The 10848-nt window shown below is 36.3% G+C and overlaps 1 long non-coding RNA gene across 4 annotated transcripts; it reads right to left on the bottom strand.

Annotated features, from left to right (window-relative positions):
* Positions 1-2892: 2892 nt before the first annotated feature.
* Positions 2893-5123, bottom strand: LOC139625148 (uncharacterized). 4 transcript variants are annotated; one of them, XR_011691848.1, is made up of 6 exons: positions 4707-5123; positions 4196-4540; positions 3509-3820; positions 3322-3403; positions 3138-3232; positions 2893-2995 (listed from the first exon to the last, which is right to left on the bottom strand). It is a non-coding gene; the product is annotated as an uncharacterized lncRNA (long non-coding RNA). The 4 variants fall into 4 exon arrangements; XR_011691847.1 differs by having other exon boundaries at positions 4465-4540; XR_011691846.1 differs by having other exon boundaries at positions 3509-4540.
* Between the last annotated feature and the right edge of the window lie 5725 nt (positions 5124-10848).

Below are 10848 nucleotides of genomic sequence, written 5' to 3'. Positions count from 1 at the left end.
GAAAAGTACAGTCGAGTCCACTTTCAACTCCTGCATCAATGGTTTATTTGAGTGAAGAGATTGGTTACAAGGAATGCACTCATACCAAAACATGTAATGTTTGTCTGTAAGCATGTAATTTAACGTGCCACATTTTTCTATGACAGTCGAGCTTCAGACATTTTGTAATAATGCAAAGAACTTTGAGCTCTGTAACAATGTAAAAATAAAATCAGTCCACCATTTAACAACTTCAATATTTTATACATCTGATGTGTCAAACCAGTAAGGACAACATCTGTAGGTTACCATTCAAGTTACAGTTCTACAAATACAACAATTTACCCAGCCTTTGAAGTGGGCTCCATACTGTTAGATGAATCTGAACAAGTTTAACATCAACATTTTACTTAAACAACCTTTTCTGACAAGTGTAGAGGCCCAGATGTCACTCACACAAGACCAAATCCGGTATGGCAAGTGCAAATACAGGCCAGGATGTCATGTTTAAAAGATGTGTAATGCTTGTAATGCCCTGGGATGCGTAAGGTCTCAAAACAGGTGGAGGCTGTGGGGTATCTGCCCTCGATGACTTCAACAGAGAGACTCTGTGGTAGGACCTCCCATCCAGTCCAGAATTTGACCAGGTTGGCCAGTTCAGTTGGTGTTGCTATGGAGTAGATTTAAATGGATAATGATTAGTCATTAGAATAAATAGCCAACTATGGCATGAACAGCTTACATTGAATAGAAGATTAGCCAAACCCCTAAGACAAGTGAACCTACCATTAGCTATGAACTGTCGTAGACACGCGGCACTTGGTTTCAGTGGAACAGTCTTCATCATCGCTGTCATCCTCACGAGGCCATGTGATTCGCTGAAGAAGTACCTGCATTGAAAGAAATAGCATGAGAAAGACTTATCATTTTTGATTCTTAAATGCATACTCTTTGCACTCTTGGGTATCAACCAGTTATGTTTGACCGATGATGTCAATTGTGGGTTATGTATGTAGGAAGACATAAATAACAAGAACAAGACTGAAAACGGACAGTAATGGATGCCAACCAGGTATGAACCATAATATTTACTACGAATTTATCACTAAAAGATCAGAGCAATTAAATTCACCTCAGCGCTGACATTCCCTGCCACATCTTTAGGAAAAAGCAGGGCCACAGTGTCAGGTCTTTGGGTCACCAGTGTCCACATTGGGGTTTCTTTAAGACCTCGCCTCAGCTGCTTAATTTGCCTCATCACACGTCCTATAACCTGTTAATAGTAATAAGACATCAAGAACAGAAACCATCAGGAATAAGTGCAGCATTTTAATTTTGTCAGACATTTTTTAGAAACTTATCCATGTGTATTTATCACCAAAACATCACGCACAGGATTAAAAAAACAAAAAAAACATGAACTGTGACTTATGATAGACAGACATTTCTCAAACTTTCACTCACAGCATGGATCAACAGCTTCTCAAAAAGCCACCTCCTGTTGTTCTCAGTAAGGGATGGGAGGTCCCACGCATATGCCAAGTCGTGGACTCTTTGTTTATTCTTGTCGGACAGTGTGGATCCCCCTTCAAGCTTCAAGACAATAAGGTATATAACATCAATCATCATGGACAATAGATACCCCAAAAAATTTTTTTTTAATCAAACATACAAGTCTGATTGTTTCTCTGATGTCCAGGTCTGGACAGTCCTCCAGTGTAACAGTGGCAGTTTCAGGACTCCCACCAAGCAGAACATGGACAACAGCAGGGCTGAGTCCCTGCAGACATGGTCCTCCATGAAGAAAGGAGTGGCCCATCATTCTCCCTGCCACCATGAACATGTCACTTTCCACAAGAAAGTGAGAGGCTGAGGGGACTAAATGGCCAGGCTCACCTTCAAAAAGCCGTGTAACATTTGAATTTGCTGTTAAGACATTAAAAACATGAATTCAGAACAACAATAAAAAGACATTGGCACTTACATAGTACTAAGACATGCAGGTTAACATTGCTCTTTCCACTAGGTATGAATGTGAGAGTGAATGGTTGTCAGAAAATGCATTTTAGTTTTGTGATGGACTGGAGACCCTAGATATCATCAATACAAGAATTATACATTTAGAAGAACCCTTTGAACTTTCAGGATAAAGCAAATCTATTACAATACCATATACATATGGCCAGAATATCATTAAAAAATATGGTGACATATAAATACACTACTCACAAAAAGTTCATGCTACAGAGATATTCTATCATGAAAGCAGGGCATTTAAGTAGAAGGATGCAATGCTCATTTCTTTATCTCAAACAAAAGAACACAACACAAAAACAACAGTGGTGGCTAAACCACAACAAAAAATCTCAATGTCTCAATAACTTGATCAAGTGTTGTCTTGGCCTCATGATGTCATAATTTGAACATCACAATGAAGAGTTTGAATTAAACTGTTTGGATATAAATTGTCATTGAACCAGAACATTTAGTAAATCAGACAGGTTATAGGTTATAGTGCATTTTAGGTGCATTCTGAAATTTAATCCAAAAGCCAAACATCCCCAACTTTTTGTGAGTAGTGTATATGTGTGTGTGTGTGTGTGTGTGTGTGACACACATACACAACTTAAAATGAATATTGCATTTGGAAGGATGCTATCACATACATACCAAAATGTATGCAAAACCCTGACCTCAGCTTTTCTATGCATGTTGAGAAAAAAAATCGAGCTACACCCTCTCCAATAGCAGTATCTCCTGTAACACAATGTAAGGTTTGATAGAATGAAGACAGAGTAAATACTGTAGTTAGTTTTGGACAACAGCAACTTGTAATTGGAGTTACCTTCAAGTGTGCAATTCAGGGGTCGTCCCCATTCCACATTAGGTCGCTTGTAGAAGGAGATTAGTGCCATGTCCATGCTGAGAAGTAAGGGACTCTCTGTTTCATGAATATGCAGACAACTGCCAGCACACTGAGATATGGCTTTGGTGGGGTCAATGACGGTTAGCCAGCCTAATATGAAGAAAATGGAAATGTGGTTGTTTCATTATTAATGTTTGTTGTCAAGATAGCAAAAAATAATTTAACATTCAAATATAACATTGTTATCCTCCTTAACTTTCCTATTCCACTGCTAAGCCTGAACAGCACCTACCATCTGTAACAGCTGCAGAACTTCTGGATGGTCCAGGCATTGCTGCTTGCTCTTCCTCAATTACAATGCTTTCAGGCATCACCTCTTTTCCTGCCCTACCCTCATAAAATTATTTGTGTTACAACTACACAGCATGTAAAGCAAAGACAGAAAAAGAAAAACACAATAAAAAGGATATAGATACCTTTCCACACATGAGGAAGCGTGTACCTCGATCAGGTCAGTAGGAAACATATTTGTGCAGACAGGACATTCCTGCATATTTGCTGTTGAGAAGTTCCAGGTAAGAACCACGTTATTGTCAAAAAACTGTTTCTGATGTTTAATACTATACAATATATTCACAAAAGCTGAATATTCAGAATTCTTACATTTTCCCTCTTCAAGCTCACTGGTTTCCACATTAGCCAGGTTATCGTCACTCCCAGCATCCATCACATCACAAGACTTGATGTGTTCTGTCAGGAGTGGAAGGGGAACTGCAACTCCACACTTCTGACATGTGGCTTTTGGCATGTTGCTGAATGCTTCATCAGTTAATGGTAGGGGATTTGTACTGAGTTCTTCTTGAATTGGGGCTATGTATAGATTTTTAGCCCCACGAGTTACAGACTTCAGCATCACGCCTGTATAGCCAGTATCATCAGGAGCCACGAGAGAGAGTTGTCGGCTACCCCATCCACCTATTGAAAGCAGGAGAGGAAAATTAGATTGCAAACTTTCAACAGTTTACTAGATATAGATTAAATCTAGAAGTTAAGTCAAAGCACCTAGACTTCTTGTCTAACAACCGACCAGGCTTAAGAAGTCACCTAAAGCAAACCCGTTTTTTTTTGTTGTTGTTGTTGTTTTAACTTAACTGTTACAAATACTATTATTAGTTTACAGTGGCTGATTTGCAAGTAGGCATGACCTTATAAAATCAAACAAACATTTAACATAGAAATGCTTAAAGGGTCAATAAGCGAAAATGCATTATTTCTAATTGAAGGGATTAAAAAATCGCTATGTGAAGTATGAAATTACACCATAACATGAAGTTATCCGATGTCACACACCCGCTCTCTGTGTTGAACTCCAGCCCCTTGTTCACAAACCAGTCTGGCTGTGTGGAGGGAGGTGGAGAGCAGAGGTAGAGGGAGGTGTGGCTCATGACACACTTTGTTTTGGTCTACAGGCAGTGCAAAACAGCAAACCTAGTGGTGAAACAATTTCGCTTTTTGCCCCTTTAATAGTAAATGTACAGAGATTACTTTGAGGAATTCTTCTAAAGTTTTTTGTTTGTTTTATGACAGAGCAACACTAACGCAAACTTGTGTTGACCCACCTGAAGATTTATATAGCAGCCACCCACCAGTAACTGTCCCCAATTTTGGGAATAAAACTTTGAGGGCATCACATAACTGTAAGGAAAAAATGGATACAAGTGTAATCCTCCCCAAAAAGAGTGTCAAAACTCGTCAGTGAAATCAGAAATTGCATCAATGACACTGCGTGACAAAAAACAAATCCTTGTAACTTCACAGCCTACAGTACAACTAGCCTAAATAACTAATTGCATGTTATTACCTCTTCATGTGTTGTGCTTTCATCTAGATGAGCAGTCCTGCGGCCCAGTCCTGCATGCATATGGATTATTTGCTCCTGCTCTTTGGGGGTTTTTTCACATCGCTTTGGCAACAAATAGAAAGCCACATCCAATGGTTTAGGTCTCTTGGCAGGAACAGGACTTGCTGCGGGAAAGCGCCTCTTCCCTCTGCCCCTGGCGAAAATACCTGGAAATGACCGAAAGAAAATAAAAAAATCAAACATAAACTACAACCTCATCTGTTTTGTGATAACATTAGAAGATTATTATTATCAAGTGTTAGTATGCTTTTTTTTCATTTCATAATTAATTTAACATGAGCCTTAAAGGCAGAGTCTGGAGGTTTTTGCTCAAAAATAAACGGCAGACTTCCCTCTTAATTAACACCTATGGGCTTCTAGCCCACATGTTTTGGTCTTTTGCTTTGTTTTGTTGGGCACCACTGAGTCCGAGAGAGGAGGGGGTCAGTTTGAATATTGTGTTTACAAACAGCAACAGACTCGACCTTTAAGTGGCTAATGTTATACATTAAAATAACAAACTTCTCCTCACCTGGTCATTTCCATTTGAATTGAATCTGTACGTCTCTGTTCTCTGTAGGATTGTAGCCAAGAATATGTATTAAACATAAATACATCTACAATGTAAAGGTAAACTAAGCCATATGCACATGAATTAAAGTTTAATACTACACCTCATATGCTGATTTGTGACACCACCACTGGCTGCGCCCTGTTGACCAGACGAACCGAGTAAACGTAATAAGTGGCGGGCTGACTGCAAAATATTATCCCCATGATTGTCCTGTCATCACAAACAACCCAGAAAAAGTAAGAGGGGTATTACAAACCAGTAACAATTTTATACAAGTAATACAACAAAATAATCTCTCAATAGGAAAAGACACAAATTCAGATATATCTTATTAAACATGCTTAATTATGCCTGAAATAATCTCTCTTCAACTCTCAACACGACAAACATAAGATAAAAACCTCCGGAATTACATGATAATGCAGCAGAAACACTTCTGTATTTGAAAATCAACAACAATAATAACAAATAATATGTCCCGTTAAGTGAGAACGAAGTCGAGTCTGGGCCACTGCAGGGAGCCCTGGTGATACCGACTCTACCAGGTGAGCCACCTGAGCGACCCACGTCACAGCATGGAGTTCTTGGCGGGCCGGGCTTGACAGATCAAACCGACCGTCGGTGCGCTAGTTAAACCCCAAATTAGTACACAAAAATAACTGATTGAGCTAAAAACATTTATTAACTGCTTGGTCAAAATTCCCATCTGCTCCCCTGGGCTAAAGTGCTGTCAGTCGTCAATCTCGCTGCCCTCAAACCAAAAGTATGCTCACATACCGCTAGCTAATAAGACCTAAGACCACCTCATTAAAAGTTAAGTGTAGAAATTGTTCAATAAATCCGGTTAATGTGCAACGTGTCGATTAACATCTGTTACTCAATTTTTACAAACATATAAAGAAAATAGAGTAAACATACTCACCGAAATGCCATCACTGGTGTTGGACATAGCGCCTGTGTCAGTGTCACATGACCAGTGGAGCGTAACCTGATTGGCTGGACGTTGGATGAATTGAGACAGGGATCGATTGCTTCTCCCTAGTGACCCGGGTGTCAACTCTGTAACTTTTTACACTGAATTTTTTGCGACTGAATTTTTTGCGACTGAATTTTTCGAGACATTGAATTTTTTTACACTGAATTTTATATTAAGATTGAATTTTTTGCGACTGAATTTTTTGAGATGATGAATTTTTTTACACTGATTTTTTTAGATGTTGAATTTTTTTTATATGTCGAATTTTAAAAAACTGAATATTTTGAGACATCAAAATTTTTTTTACACTGAATTTATTTCAACATTGAAAAAGATCAGAGGTGAAAAAAAATGAGTGCTTGAAATTTGATGGTTTTTAAAATTCAAAGTCTGATTTCGATGCTGAAAAAATTCAGTGTTAGAAATTCGTATTCAAACTCTGATGGCACAGAAAAACTTCCATAATTATGTTACATATATGATCCTTAAATACTGTTACATATGTACCTAGTGTTGCAGTGTTATATCATGGTGTGCCTTAAGTCTTACATGTTGAGTACTGGAGTTAGCTTAAAAAAATACATCTTTATTTCAAGATAGAAAACTTATTTCAGTTTATCGAGCTGCAGATTAACTACATGACAAAACAAAGAACAAACAACAGAACAGAGAGCAAAAAAATCCACCTATGGTAATGGTGATAGAGTCAGCAAAAGAAACAAAAATCCACCAATGCAAAGGAGGTGGAGCTAAGTCTGTAGTCTTTTGATGCCCACTCATCTCAATGAGTTTTCGATTTAAGGCCACCCCTAGCTGGCCCCTGGTGGTGCCAAGAAATTTCTGGATCACTGCATCTGTTATAAGTCAAAAACATTGCATTTCAGTTTCAATAAATATAGTTAACTAGGGACAAACTAAATTTTGACCTACTCTTGCATCAGTGAGTGAAAATGAATGGATTTAAAAGAGCCAAAAAATATTTTAAAATTTAAAAGGTTAAAACTATGGATCATACCAATTTTGAATGGTTGCACCTTGTTTGAGAATGCTCTCAACGTTTTTAAGCATAACCTAAAATTGGCAGTGTTGGTTTGTACTGTTAAGTGGGTGTGATCTGATTTCACATGGTGGTGAAATATCCTCAATAACCTTGAGGAATGCAACACAACACTTAACCAAAATTAAATTTTGCCTTAAAGTTTTGAATTTGTCAATAGCTTAAACAGTGTATAACTAGCTAGCAAGAAGGCAGAAGGAAATGGTAAGTGTACAGTGTACTACTTCTCTGAAAAACACTCAATGAAATCTATGCAGCTTTAGTATGCTTTAGTGATGCATGTTTCTATACTCAACTACACATTTGCTAATCTACAAGCTTTGAAAGTATCACCACAGCAGTTCTTGCAGCTTGGATTGGCTGTGCACATACAGTATACTGTACAGCAAACTTATAACTAGTTAACTCTCTGCTCCAGTTACCAACATCAGTTCCCTCTCTGTCTCTCTCTCGCACCCGCTATCCACTTACTGATCTATTTGTGAAAGGAGCTGTGCTACTTGTGTAACAATATTCTGATTTATGTGACTTTGACACCTGAAGACTGTTCTTACATTCATCTGCTGAAAGTTTCTTTGAAATGAAATATATGTACATATTTAAGTGAATAATTTATGATTTTCTTGTTTTTTTTCTTATCGTAAAAGTCATTTTATTCATTTGTAGGCATCAAATAACTCATGGCCTTTGAACCCTAAAGAATTTTGTTACACCTAAGGCCAAATGGCCTTTCCCTTAACATGATGCAATTCCTAGCCTGATTGCAGTATTTTATTGTGATGATTATGTGATGTTTGAAATTAGTCATGGGAATTGCACAAGTATATTATTCAGTTAAAATCTCTAGGACCACTAAATTGCAGAATGGTACAATTTTGTTAAACAGCTGCACAGAATCACAATACCCAAACACAATAAAATTTAGTCTGGAGTCCTGCCTCTGCAGGTAATAGATAAATGGCCATACTTCAGCACAATATTTGGAAAAATATGTTTAGTTGCTTAGTTAGATAAATTGATAGATAAGAATTGACATATTTTTGAATAAAAAAAATTAAATATATTTTTTTGGTGTACATTCTTGTTTCTAAAACAAATTTTGTATTTTTGATGAATCTGGTCATATTGATATGCCAAAGATGAAACAGATTCCGCTGATATCAGTGAACCTCAAAACTTGTCATGATATATAGTCTATTGCTACATTCTTGCCAATATAAAGACACCTTAGCTGTGCTTGGAGACATCAACATAAGAGCAAGGCATACACTAAGTAACAGTTACTCATTATAGCATCAACTCCCTCACTAGAGCCTTCCATTTTGGACTTGCCACCTAAGAAACAGCAACATTTTAGAGATTAGAACAAAATCAAACTCCTATCCTATGTAATTATTCAACCATGCATTTCCCTTTTTCAACCTCAATCTCGAGACAACCAACTTCAGTAAAATCCAAGTAGCTCGAGTAAAATGTAATGTAAATTTAATTATAATGTAAATTAAAATAAATAGATAAAACAAATGAATATAAACTTACTCTGAGTATATGATTAAAGATTTGAAGATGAAGATCTAATCATGAGAAGCAGGCTGTTCCAACACTGGAAAAAGCTTGTTCACTCTTATATTTACACACTGTAAAAAAAAAAACCTGTAAAAAAACGGTCAATGACTGGCAGCTACGGCTGCCAAACAAAAACCATAAAATTAAGGTAAACTATCCTAATTCAAATTAAGTCCAGAAACATTACTTTTACAGAAATTTTCATTAAATGGTCTGCAGAAAAATACCATTATTTTACAGATTTTTCCTAAATTATTACGATCAAACACTTTTAATAAAGTGACAATGCTAAAAGTTCTGTGGAAAAATACCGTTATTTCACAGATTTTTCATGGATTATTACAATCAAACACTTTAAATAAAGTGCCGATGCTAAGAGTTCTGCAGAAAAATACCTTTATTTTACAGATTTTTCCTAAATTATTATGATCAAACACTTTTAATAAAGGGACGATGCTAAAAGTTCTGCAGAAAAATACAGTTATTTCACAGATTTTTCATAGATTATTACAATCAAACACTTTTAATAAAGTAACAATGCTAAGAGTTCTGCAGAAAAATACCTTTATTTTACAGATTTTTCCTAAATTATTACGATCAAACACTTTTAATAAAGGGACGATGCTAAAAGTTCTGCAGAAAAATACAGTTATTTCACAGATTTTTCATAGATTATTACAAACAAACACTTTTAATAAAGTAACAATGCTAAGAGTTCTGCAGAAAAATACCTTTATTTTACAGATTTTTACTAAATTATTACGATCAAACACTTTTAATAAAGGGACAATGCTAAGAGTTCTGCGGAAAAATACTGTTATTCTACAGATTTTTGCGAAATTATTATGATCAAACTCCTTTAATATGCCTTAATAACCACCTTAAAAAACTCTATGACTGGCAGGTACGATTGCCAAACAAAAACCCTTAATATTTTCACTGTTAATTATTCTCAACTTGAACTTAATTACAAATAAAATATACAGCACTGTTGATTCTAAAACCCCTTTAATTAATGTATTGAGTTGTACATTTACATTATCAACCAATCATTCACAAACAGTTCTTCAGAGCCCCCCAGGAGGAAATGAAAAACTAAAAATTCTATTTCTCCATATGTGTATCTTCTCTGTTAACAGTACTATCTCACCTTTGAAACAGGTGGAGAGCTTTTGGGCTGAGGGGGTTGTGGTGTGTTGTTTTTTAGCTTGTATTTTCCATTCCAGTTTTGTTTTCCACATTATTCTCCTGACCCTTGGGGGCTCTGTATACTGTCGTTCTGATAATATTTGTAGTATTTGGACAAGCATTACATTCTTGATTTAGAACCCTAAATATACAGTGTACTACTAAGCAAAATCAAAACATACCACAAAAGGTCAATGAATCTGAAGTGACAGTGCAATGTATCAGATAAAGAAGAATCCTCCTCCAAACTGCTAGAAATCAGCTGAATCTTTGGTGCATCTGGTGATGGGGGAAAGGAAAAAAGGAAAAAGTAAGATCTACTGAAATGTCCTTACTATAAAAAGTAGAATTTTTATTTTTATTTTTATTTTTTTACCATTTATTTAAACAACCAGGAGGAGTTTGCAGTTTGCTATTTAGGGGGGTGACCTTTTTTTCTTTTTTATGCAACTTTCTAAAATAAAAGCCATAACTGTGTCACTACACCCTATGGTTAAATTGATTAAACCTGATATGGGGTTTGAATCCCGCCATTGGCAGAACAAACAAACTTCTTTTCTTTCAAAACATATTTAGTTTGTTTAAAACTGCAAGTGAGAGACAAACTGCAACAGATTTTGTGTCTTCCAGACTGAAATAAAAACAGTATAACACTGATTGTTCATTAGTGAGAAGACATGTATGTATGTATTGTTAATGGAAAGCGTTAAGAATTCAAGTTAGACATTGTTTGGCATTCATA

Source organism: Trachinotus anak, unplaced genomic scaffold (genome assembly GCF_046630095.1).
Source record: "Trachinotus anak isolate AG129_WGS33_773 ecotype Australia unplaced genomic scaffold, CSIRO_AGI_Tana_v1 ptg000001l, whole genome shotgun sequence".
NCBI classification, from domain to species: domain Eukaryota; kingdom Metazoa; phylum Chordata; class Actinopteri; order Carangiformes; family Carangidae; genus Trachinotus; species Trachinotus anak.
Note: the sequence above shows the minus strand (reverse complement) of the source record. Positions and strands in the feature narration are given on the sequence as shown.